Below are 11,193 nucleotides of genomic sequence, written 5' to 3'. Positions count from 1 at the left end.
GATGAGTCATCCGATAAGAAACAGCTTGCCTTTGTTTAAAACCATCGAACCCAAAGCAGCCCCTGGCAGGAATCATCCAGCCATTTTCTCACATCCGTCTGTCCGTCTTCATTGCTGCTGCTGATTCAGTCTTTACATGGGCAATGCTTGTGTGACTATTGGAAGATGTGTTAAAGTATCTGTATGATCACCTATTGGCAAACTAAGAATGTTTCTTGCTTTTTTCATGGAAAATGTCATATAATTTTAAGAAAATGGACTAGCCTTCAAAGTGTCAGGTGTGACAGCAACAGCCCTACTTGAATAACTCCTAATGGGTTTAAAGGTAATTCTAGGGGTGCTGGGTTCAATCTCCAAAGTATAAAAAAATTTAAATGAATAGAATGCAACCACAGTGGAAATATATATATGTTATATTTTTAGCAAAAATATTTTCATAATAGATTTCTTGAAAATTGAAAGAGCAATCAGAACGAAACTCTGACATTAATGAACCCTTTTCAAAGTGAAATTGTATCTGTCTGAGAATTAAAAATAATTTATTTTTTTATATTTATCATTTATCTTCATAAAAACGGAATGTTTATTGTCTTAACTAATATATAATTCATCTACACATGACTGCCTTTTCCATAGCTCGTTATCTAAAAAGAAACTAGTGAATATAATTTGGGGGGGGGGGCCTTCTGAAACGGGAGTAAGAAAAGTACCGTTCACTGTGAAATTTAAAAATAAGACTACAGCATATGACTATACAGCCCTGGGAACATATTTCGAAACACAAAATCCCTGTCACTCACCCCAGAGGAGCATGAAAGACACTTAAGATAAAGAGGCTCCTGGTGGCAGACCACACTACCACAGCTTTGAAGATTGTCTTCTGAGACTCATGCAATATGCATAAATAATATGGTTGTGATTTTGTGGAATCAGATGAGACTGCACGGAAGGAAAAAGGGGGAGATAATCCTGACAAGAAGAAAGGCTGTGTGCGCCCTTTGTTCTTTCCTCCACCGCCCCTGAGAAGCTGAGTCTTCTCCCTCTTGAGGCCGAAAAGTGGAACGCTGAAAATACATTCGGTGTATCCGGTTTCTGTCAATTACCCATAGATCCTCACTTCACACCAAGATCAACCCTTCTCAGTGACACAGATGTGCACCACTTTTGCCATTCAATTAAAAAAAAAAACAAATCTATGAATGTTGAGTAATACCCAAGATACAGCAATGGCAGGGGGGCTTGCAGCAAATTTGAGGCCATCTCAGGCTACATGTAGCAAGTGCCAGGCCAGCCCTGTATTAAAACAAAACAAAAATAGAAGGAAAAAGGAAAAAAATCAAGTGAAAACATAACCAATGCTCACACACCCAATTTTTCAAGAATTGCCACACATCGATTTTTAATATGAGTACAAAGTATGTTCAAATAGAAATGAAAGCATTCTGAAGAATTAGATTGCAGATTTGAGGGTAAACATTTTCTCCTTGCAGGGAGCTCTCTTAGCTTCTAACAGGCAATGACTCTGGTCTCTGTGACGCTTGCCAAGGGAAAGCAGGAGAGGCAGAGGGTGGCTGGATGTAGCCCTGCTCTAAACACTGAGACCCACGGCTCTTCCTCTAGATGAAGGGGTGAGACACACAGGGTCTGCGTCAATGAGCAGCACACTTCAAGGTCATCTCTACTGAGTCCTTGGTGAGAGCTAACTCTATCACGTGGCTATTTTTAGTGTGTTTATTACTAACCTGTCGCTAGGCTGCCACTGCGGTTTAGAATGCCATAGTAATTTATACCATCCTAAAGGTGAGTATCCCCTCCTGGATGATAACAAACAGATTCGATTTCCGTTGAGTCTCCCTCTTATCTAGTTACGTTACAGCGCAGCTAGGTCCATCCCAAAGGTCTTGATTGCCACTCTCCATCCCTAGAAGGCATTTGGAGCCCATCTTTCTCCTTAAACAGTCCAATGTGAGTCCACTTACACCACCAAAAAGCTATTTGTATGAAGGAATACACAGGGACTAGCCCAGCTTTTCTCCGCATCCGCATCGGAAGGGCTTTGGTCATTCTCAGATAGAGGATACGCGGCAAGGAAGATGCACGGCTTCTTTGACCTCCTGTTTATTTTTATGTGCATAGGTCTTATGCTTGCATGCATATCTGTGCACACCATGTTGTACCGGGTACCTGTAGAAGCCAGGGGAAGGTGTTAGATCCCTGGAACTGAAGTTAAAGTTGCGAGCTACCATATGAGTGCTACGTGTGCGCATGCTCACCACCTCACCTCCCCGTGTGCGTGCGTGCGTGCGTGCGTGCATTCATGCATGCATGCGTGGGTGTTTTTGAAGCCTTTACTGGCCTGAATTCACGATGTAGACCAAACTGGCCTTGAATCTGTGATAGTCTTCCTCCCTCTGCCTCCTGCGTGCTGGGATTGCAGACATGGACTATTATTCCTCGCTCCTTTGCTGCCCTGACATCCTGTGTGGCACAGAGCGTCTTGCCACATCTTCAGGTGCCAGTTGTAGGGAAACCAACCAAACATGCATGTTGTTGCTGACATCCTTGTGTACATTTATTAATAGCTGTCCTTTTGCAGTAATGGGCCTCAAACCTTCCCCAGTTTGAGGCTCCAACTGTCTCCAGCATGGGAGGGAGAGATGTGAAAGGCCGTGAACCACAGCTCCCGCCTCCTGAGAGTGGGCTGGTTGACAATGCATACAGTTTGGCATAGGGAAATTTTACAGTCAGTAACCATATACTGGTATGTAATTAATGTATTAAGGAAGAGGAAAGATAATCTAATCAAGATGCTGAGTCCTTCCTCTGGGCATGAATACCATAGTGCCTTGCTTAATGAAATATAATTTTCTAATAATGCTGAAAATCCATTTCCTTATTTCTTTATCTGTTCCCATATGTAGTTCTGGGGAAACTCATGTATTAGTGTAACATTCGTGACAGTTGGCAAGAGTGGTTGACACATTATTCATAATACTAAGGTAGGTGTCTTCTTTTTTTAAAAAAAGAAATGAATATGGTATTTCTTTTTAAAAAAGGAGCTAAAACCAAAAGGCAGCTACCTGTTTAATCCAAATGCATCATTCCAGAGTATGCACCTGAAGGAAAAGGTCAGCGTGCCGTGGAGATGTGTGTGCCCATGCAGTGGAGACGTGTGTCCCCATGCAATGGAGACATGTATGCTCATGCAATGGAGACATGTGTGCCCATGCAATGGAGACATGTGTGCCCATGCAGTGGAGATGTGTGTGCCCATTCAGTGGAGATGTATGTGCCCATGCAGTGGAGATGTATGTGCCCATGCAGTGGAGATGCGTGTGCCCCTAATTTTTCGAGAGTTACTCACAATTACCAAGCCATGGTACAAGCCTAGATGCCAAACCTTCATTATCAGCTGAATAAATAAAGAAAATGTGATAGGTGCAGTATAAAAAATATATAACCATGTATACACATGTTGTGTATATACATGTTGTGTGTGTGTGCCTATGATGTGAGTTTTCTCACACCTTAACAGAATGAAGTTATCTCTTTAAATTAGAGAACATCCTAATCTAACGCCACTAGACTCACACGTGCACACACACAGTTTGTTTTTCTAAAGTCTCTGTATACAGAACACTAAAGGAAGCACAGACTGAATGTACAAGGTTTTCTCTTTAAAGACCAGACAGGCACTGAAAGCAGACATTTCGGGGTGGTGCCATTTTCAGAAGATGACTCTAAACAATTCAGTGTGTTTTCAACAAAACTATTAAAGATCATTTTAGGATAAACGTCAGTGTAAAGTATCAATATTTGTGCGTTGTGCCATATTTTACTTTTAAAATTAGTTTATGATCTTAAATACTTAAAAGTATGTCTTTGAAAGTGCTTATAAAACAATTTATTCAAAATGTTTCACAATTATTTTTATTTTGTTGAAAAATATTATATTTGATTACTAGAATAAAACTATAGTCTCCTTTTGATCGTGAAGGTTCTTAAAACAAAATTATGTCAAGAATGTGATTATCAACACAGATATTTTCCTGATAGGAAGAAAAGGAATATTTTCATTAAAACTAAACATAAAATATCTTGAATTATACATCTATATTTGATTATTTGCTTGAACGTGCCTATCAAACATGAACATAGAACCCAGAAACATGCATTGATAATTCAATTCCTTAATGTTTGCAGATTCCAGCCAGATGACATCATCACACATAGCTTTCAAGTTTGTCATGATGAAGACTTATTTTATGGTTTGAGGAAAAAGTATGTCTTCATAATGACTTCAGGACTTTGATTTATAATGTTGGGACATTTACATGTGTGGTCGTAGAGGTCACTGTTAGTCTCCCTTTAAGTAATACAATATTAACACAGGAAGCCTGTTTTCCCTGACAGCTCTGTCCTGAAATGACATCCAGTATTACATCCATCCCTCCACATACCCACTCCCCCACCCAGGCTTTTCTCTCTTAACACCCTTCTAATTATTTTGCACCCCATTCATTTTTGTTTTATTTATGACTTTATTAATTTTCAAGAATGTACATTTAATTAAGAGCACAAATTTATATCTCATTCATCTATAAATCTATAACCACATCTTCTCCCCCCACCCTTAAAGAATATAGCATATACACTTGGTTATCAATACATCCAGTTCACATTCATTCTTCAAATTAAAATGTTTACGGAACACTTCGGTGTTCTGGATACTAAGAGATTCTATTAAGTGATCTTTAAACATGAGAGAGAGAGAGAAAGAGAGAGAGAGAGAAAGAGAGAGAGAGAGAAAGAGAGAGAGAGAGAGAGAGAGAGAGAGAGAGAGAGAGAGAGAAAAGGCCGTGCATACTTGATGCAGCTCCTTTCCTGTTGTCCTGATAACATACCATGACCAAAGGCAACTTAAGGGAGTTTATTTCTGCCTGTGGTTTGGTTTTAGAGGCAGAGACCATATGGTGGAAGAGATATGGCAGAAAGAGGTTGAGAGATTGTATCTTTAACTCCAAACAACAAGGAGAGAGAGAGAGAGAGAGAGAGAGAGAGAGAGAGAGAGAGAGAGAGAGAGAGAGAGAGAGAACTGGAATGGGGAGAGACTATGAACCCTTACAGCCAGTCCCCAGGGATGTACTTCCTCTGGCAAGGTTGAACGGCTCCTCCCAACAGCCCCCACCTGAGGATGAGTGTTCAAATACCTGAGCCTGTAAGGAGCGCTCTTATTCAAACCACAACAATTTGGCAACTGAAGGAAATGTTAAAACGAAGTGATCTCATCTCAGATCTATGCAGATTTTTAAAGGGAGTGGAAGAGGGCTGTCCACGAGCCATCCTTCCATCCACCAGTGTGCTGTTAACCACTGTTAACAAACCTGCAAGCACAACAGTTTTCTCTGCCATCCATCCAAACAGACCAGAGGTGACTCAAACGCTTTAATCCCCCTGAACCACAAGGTTGTCTCTGGCTTCACTGTCACTTCAGGATTCCCCACAAAAGGAAGATGGCAGGCAGCTGGCACTCAAGGTAAGCCTCCCTGTGTTAGGCTGAGACACTCTGGCTCTCCACACTTCTGGGAGGGGGATTCCCACACATCCTGCAGCCATCAAAGGCAGCATGCAATCTAGCAAGATCTTTCAAGACACTTCATGCATCTTGTGTAATGTGATTACTGAATTTGGCTTTGAAACTAAGTAGTGTTGTTGTTATCTCTTTAAAAGAACCATTCAGAGCATGGAGAGGTGCTCAGTGGTTAAATACACCGAGTTTGGTCGCCAGCAACCACATGGTAGCTCACAACTACAATGCCAGTTCCTGAGGATCCAATGACCCCTTCTGGCCTCCTTGGACACCAGGCTTGTACATAGTAGACAAAAACACATTCAGGCAAATAGTCACACATATAAACATAGTAAGTAAATGTATTTTAAGATTAATTTGGTGTGAGAAGTGTTATGTGTGGGTGAGGTGGTGCCCTATGTTCTTCAGTCAATTCTCTAAGTATTTTCCCCCTACAGTGCTGTCTAACCCTTTCTGTGATTCCTCCTGTGTCTTCCTTATTCACTGAGAAGGAAACGGAAGACCAATGAAGGCAGCTGAACCGTTAAAGAACTCATGACTGAAAGTGAAAAGCCTACATCCGTGTCCAAGAAAACTTGACTCCAAAATCCAAACTCCTAAGAAAGTACCATGCCAGTTTCTCAAAAGTCTCTTTCAATGCCATGTACAATGAATAGCGTGAACCTTAGACTTTGAAAGTGTGTTTCAAAGTCCATAACGGAGGTGCCGTTTTCTCCCAGTACCAACAGGGTGGTGGGGAGGGTGACTGTTAGCAAGGGTAACTGAACCCTTACAGCATTTCAACCTGTAAGGAGGAGACCTCACAGGTGGAAAAGTCCAGGAGTTCCTAATAACAGGTCTGTACAAGGAAGATCTAACTGTTTGCAAACAGTAAGAAGTTGAAAAGCAGATTCAAGGGGAAAATACTGAGATATAAGAAAATGTACATAACTACGTTCTCTGCTAGAATTTGTTGACAGAAAAGTGTGAGATTGTGAAGGGCAGGGTTAGCTTGCAAAGGGATGCGAGGAGGTGGGGAGGAGGAGAAAGAGGACAGGGAGGAGGAAAGGAAGGAGGAGGAGGGGAGAGAGAACAGGGAGGAAGAAGGAGAGGACTAAAAAGCACAGACACTATTCTTTCTCTAATACCTAGACTAAGTTCTTCTCATGGGTGTGGCAATAGAACAATGGGTGAATTTAAATTTAAAAGAAAGAAAGGAGAGGGAGAGGGAGAGGGGGAGAGAGAGAAAGAGAGAGAGATTGACTTAACCTTGAGAAGTGTCTCACACCTCAGAATACAGAGGGACTTGCTCTATTAGAAGGCACCTTGCAGCATTTCACTTGGCCCCTCACAAAAGGTTCTGTCCCAGTTTTGTATTTTTAAGAGCAAAAGTAGTGTTCCTAAAACGTGTGTGAAGTTCATTTCAGCAAATCAGACCGTTAAAGTAGGGGGAAGTGCAAGTAAAGGAGAATCCTACCAAGGGCTGGAGAGATGGCTTAGTGGTTAAGAGTACCCGACTACTCTTCCAGAGGTCCTGAGTTCAATTCCCAGCAACCACATGGTGGCTCACAACCATCTGTAAAGAGATCCGATGCCCTCTTCTGGTGTATCTGAAGACAACTACAGTGTACTTATATATAATAAATGAATAAATCTTAAAAAAAAAAAAAGAAAGAAAGAAAGAAAAAGGAGAAACCAACCTGTTGCCTAAGAAGTAAATCCTACGTGCAACCTTAGATTCCATTCCAATTCTGAAAACCCTTCCTGGGAAGTTCTTCCTTTAGTGGGAGTGCTGGGTTACTTCTACTCGCCTTTTGGTTACTGAGGAAAGAAACCCTTGCTGTATTAGGACTTTCTGAGTGGACGCACAGGACAGCACAGGACAATGACGTCATTGGCCCTCAGTCTCCACACCTCCCATACTGAGTAACAGTGTTTACATCAAAAGGTAACGATGAATTGAAGGAAGAAACCCAGAAAATACCAAGTCAAAATCCTTTTTCTTCTCCATATTCTTCCTCCTTAAATTTCACACTAATTGGCTCCCTAGCGTCGTCTCTGAGGCCTCCTCAAGCTTTAACGGTCTTCGGAGGTGAGTCCTTCTGTTGGAAATACTTTTTTACATTCAGTCTGATTTCCTGGTTTCATTTCCTGCAACAGTTTCAAGAATCACCAGAGAATAGAGACAGAGAGGAAAGAGAGCAGAGAAAGTACCAGCGTGGCTTCCTGTGCGCCTGCGTCACCAACTGCAGCTGCTGTGGTTTGGTGAAGGGAAGCCACAGACGACCTCTAGAACAGCAGCTGCAGAAGCCACTCCGAAGACACTCAAGAGTGTGCATGGTTCACGAATGTGGACTGGAAAGGATAGGGAGCAGGTGGGGACGTCCGAGGGACATGGAAACATAGAAAAGTCAGAGGAAAGGAAGGGGAAGAGGTTCTGAACAAGGGAAGAAGAGAAGAAAGGGAGGGAGGGAGAAGAAGGAGGAGGAGAAGTCATTTCAACTCGGCTGTATTTCGGCACTTTACCAGGTCCACAAGTACGTTAGGCAACTTTCCCAGTAACGCAGAGCATAAACACTTAGTTCCATTTTCCATGTCATCAGCCAAGATGTCAGGGCACACACAGACCAGGGACCCCGACCGCTGTCCATTTCACATGCCGATTCTCAATGGGGTGAGCCAGGCGTGCAGCCCAAATCAGGCTCCTCAGAAGTAGGGAGGTCGCTCAAAGGGTAAGACACTTGCTGCCAGACCTGACCATCTGAGTTGGATTACAGGGCCCACGTGCTGTCTGGAGAATTAAACTTTACATAGAATGAGAAGGCTTATTGTAAACACAGGGGGTGGGGGAAGAGAGACAGACAGACAGACAGACAGACAGACACAATAGAGTCCTCCGTGCAAAGGTCACAGATGTGAGGCTAGTACTACTTTGTATTCCAGTCTTAAAGCCACAGGCAATTAGGCTGCAAATAGATTCTGAAAAATAATAATTACATAAATCAAAGTTCCATTTACTTCCTTATATCACTATCGATTCTGCGTGTCCTTATCAAATTTACATTCTGCTGCTCTCACTGCCTGCCCCCTGCAGCCTCCCGCTCTCTGATCTAGGAGCCCACCTGTGCCTCCCTGTCACAAAGATGTTCTTCCACAGAAGGCAGCTCCCAAGGAAGTGCAGAGCACCAGGAGCCTGTCCTCTTAAGCCAGCCTCCATTTCTCGGTACAGTTGCTCCCCAAGACCTCCTGGCTCCTGCCAGGTTTTCTAAATCCAACTTCTCCTCCTGAGAGAAGGATCGCATGACACTGATTAACTCTGCAGACTGATAAATGCCCTCTCGCCTGGCAGCACTGTGAATCATAGATATTGACTAGCACTGAGATTTGCAGGTTCTGGCAGAGGGGACAATGCTGAGGGAAAAGGGGAGGAGTGAGCTTTCCATGGAAGGTCCTGGGATTTCACGGGGAAAGGAGACTTTAAAGTGTGAAAGGTCAAGGTTTGAGGGAACCTGAATACCTCTGAACCTGACAACTGGAGCTCCACCTGGGACCCACACGGTGAGAGAACGGCCCTCTTCTGATCTTCATAGAAGCTCTACAGCACACATATGCATGTGTGTGCTGCAGAGCCTCTATGCACACGCACACACACACACACACACACACACACACACACACAGAGAGAGAGAGAGAGAGAGAGAGAGAGAGAAAGAGAAAGAGAAAGAGAGAGAGAGAGAACGAGAGAGAACTCTGCTGCATACACAAAAGGAAATCTGTAATTCTTGGCCCCATATTTACTTAGATTTGATTTTTAAAATGTGCATGGGTGTTTTGACTAGGTATATATGTGTACACTGTACACTGTACATGTCAGGTGTCCAAAGAGGGTAAAGAGGGTGTGAGACGCCATGAAACTAGAGTGACCGATGGCTATGAGAGGCCGTGTGGGTGCTGGGAAGCCAGCCTTAGTCTTCTGCAAGAGCAGTAGGTTCCCTTAATTGCTGAGCCATCTTTCTAAGCCCATTTTTTTAATCAACTTTCCTTTGCGTGTGTGTGTGTGTATGTTTGTGAGTGTGTGTGTATGTGTATTGTGCATGTGTGTGGGATGTGTATTTGTATGTTTGTGTTTACATGCATGTACATGAAGGTGTATATGCACATGCCTGTGGGAGTCAGAGGTTGACACTGGGTATTTTCCTTGATGAGACTCCACCTTTTATGTATTAAGGCACAGACCCTTTCTGAACCTAGAGTTCTCATAGTCTAGACAGCTGCTTTGTTCCAGGGGAACCCTTATCTCTGCCTCCTGTGTGCTAGAATTATGGGCAGGCTAACATACTCGCCTGAGCCTTGGGGATTGAAATCCTAACTTCATGTTTGTGTGACAAGTGCTGTGGTGACTTGAATAAGATTGGCCCCTATAGATTCATATATTTGAATGCATGGTCACTGGGGAATGACACTACTTGAGAGGGGTTAGGAAGTGTTACCTTGTTACAGTAGGTGTGGCCTTATTAGAGGAAGTGTGTCATTGGGGATGGGCTTTGAGATTTCAGAAACTCAAGCCAGACTCAGTATTCCTGCTGCCTGTGAATCTGGATGTAGAACTCTCACCGACTCCTCCCACACCAGCACCACTCCTGCTGTCACACCACCATGCTCCCCTCCATGACAATGGACTGAACCTCTGAAACTCTGAGCAAGCTCCAATTAAATGCTTTCTTTTATAAGAATTGCTGTGGTCATGGTGTCTCTTCACAGCAAAAGAACTCTGGTATATAAAAATACCTTGTACATGAAGCCATTTCTCTAGCTCCAAGTCATATACTCTTTTGTATGTAAGATTATTTAAATTTCTAGATTTTTTTTAAAACAGCAATTGTACATTACTTTAAAGGATGCATATTCATCTCACCTAGCACGGGAGCAACGTGGTCTGATGTTGAGACCAGAGGATTAGTAAGATTTACATTAAGTGTCAGTAGGAACCAATTGGTCTTGTTTCAAAGACAGGAATTTCTGTTTAATTAGGCTCCATGAAAACATAAGTAATTTCAGTCTTCCATACCAGCCATGACACAAAAGAGAGTAAGAGAGAATACAAGGTGGATTACCATGAACTTTACACAGATCTGGCCACTATCAGATACCCAATTATAGATGGAATCTTTAGTGCAATATATGGAACGTTCACCTGTCAATAAAAAAGCCTATGGCCAATGAGCTGAGGCAGGAAATAGGAGGTGGGATATCCAGCAGGGAGAGAGGGGGGAATTCTGGGAAAGAGTCAGATGTGGGAGATTCCACTTGGAACTTTGAGGAGGAGACAATCCCAAAACCTGAGGAGCAGTAACTAACTGTATGGAAGGCATAGAATAATTTAAATGGGTTTTATAAGTAAGGAGCTAGTTAGGAAAGAAGCTGAAGCTTATGGCCTAAGCGTTTATTAATAACAAATAACTCAATCTCAGAATCATTATTTCTAGGAACTAAGAGGATGGGTATCAAAGGGCTTAGGTAAGAGATGGCTCAGTGGGCAAAATGCTCACCTTGGTAGTATAAAGACCTGAGTTAGATTCCCCAGAACCCAACCTCTTTGTAGTGGCACATACTTGTGACTCCCA

General features: G+C 42.7%; 1 long non-coding RNA gene across 2 annotated transcripts; it reads right to left on the bottom strand.

Annotated features, from left to right (window-relative positions):
- Positions 1-1,376: 1,376 nt before the first annotated feature.
- Positions 1,377-8,807, bottom strand: LOC148004370 (uncharacterized). Of its 2 annotated transcripts, XR_015628092.1 has the most exons (4): positions 7,554-8,807; positions 7,270-7,390; positions 3,365-3,412; positions 1,377-2,184 (listed from the first exon to the last, which is right to left on the bottom strand). It is a non-coding gene; the product is annotated as an uncharacterized LOC148004370 (long non-coding RNA). The 2 variants fall into 2 exon arrangements; XR_015628093.1 differs by lacking the exon at positions 3,365-3,412 and having other exon boundaries at positions 7,554-8,296.
- Positions 8,808-11,193: the final 2,386 nt, after the last annotated feature.

The sequence above is a fragment of the Rattus norvegicus genome, chromosome 8 (assembly GCF_021556685.1).
Source record: "Rattus norvegicus strain SHRSP/BbbUtx chromosome 8, alternate assembly SHRSP_T2T, whole genome shotgun sequence".
NCBI classification, from domain to species: domain Eukaryota; kingdom Metazoa; phylum Chordata; class Mammalia; order Rodentia; family Muridae; genus Rattus; species Rattus norvegicus.
The sequence above is the reverse complement of the archived record's forward strand: the minus strand, read 5'-3'. Positions and strand labels throughout refer to the sequence as shown.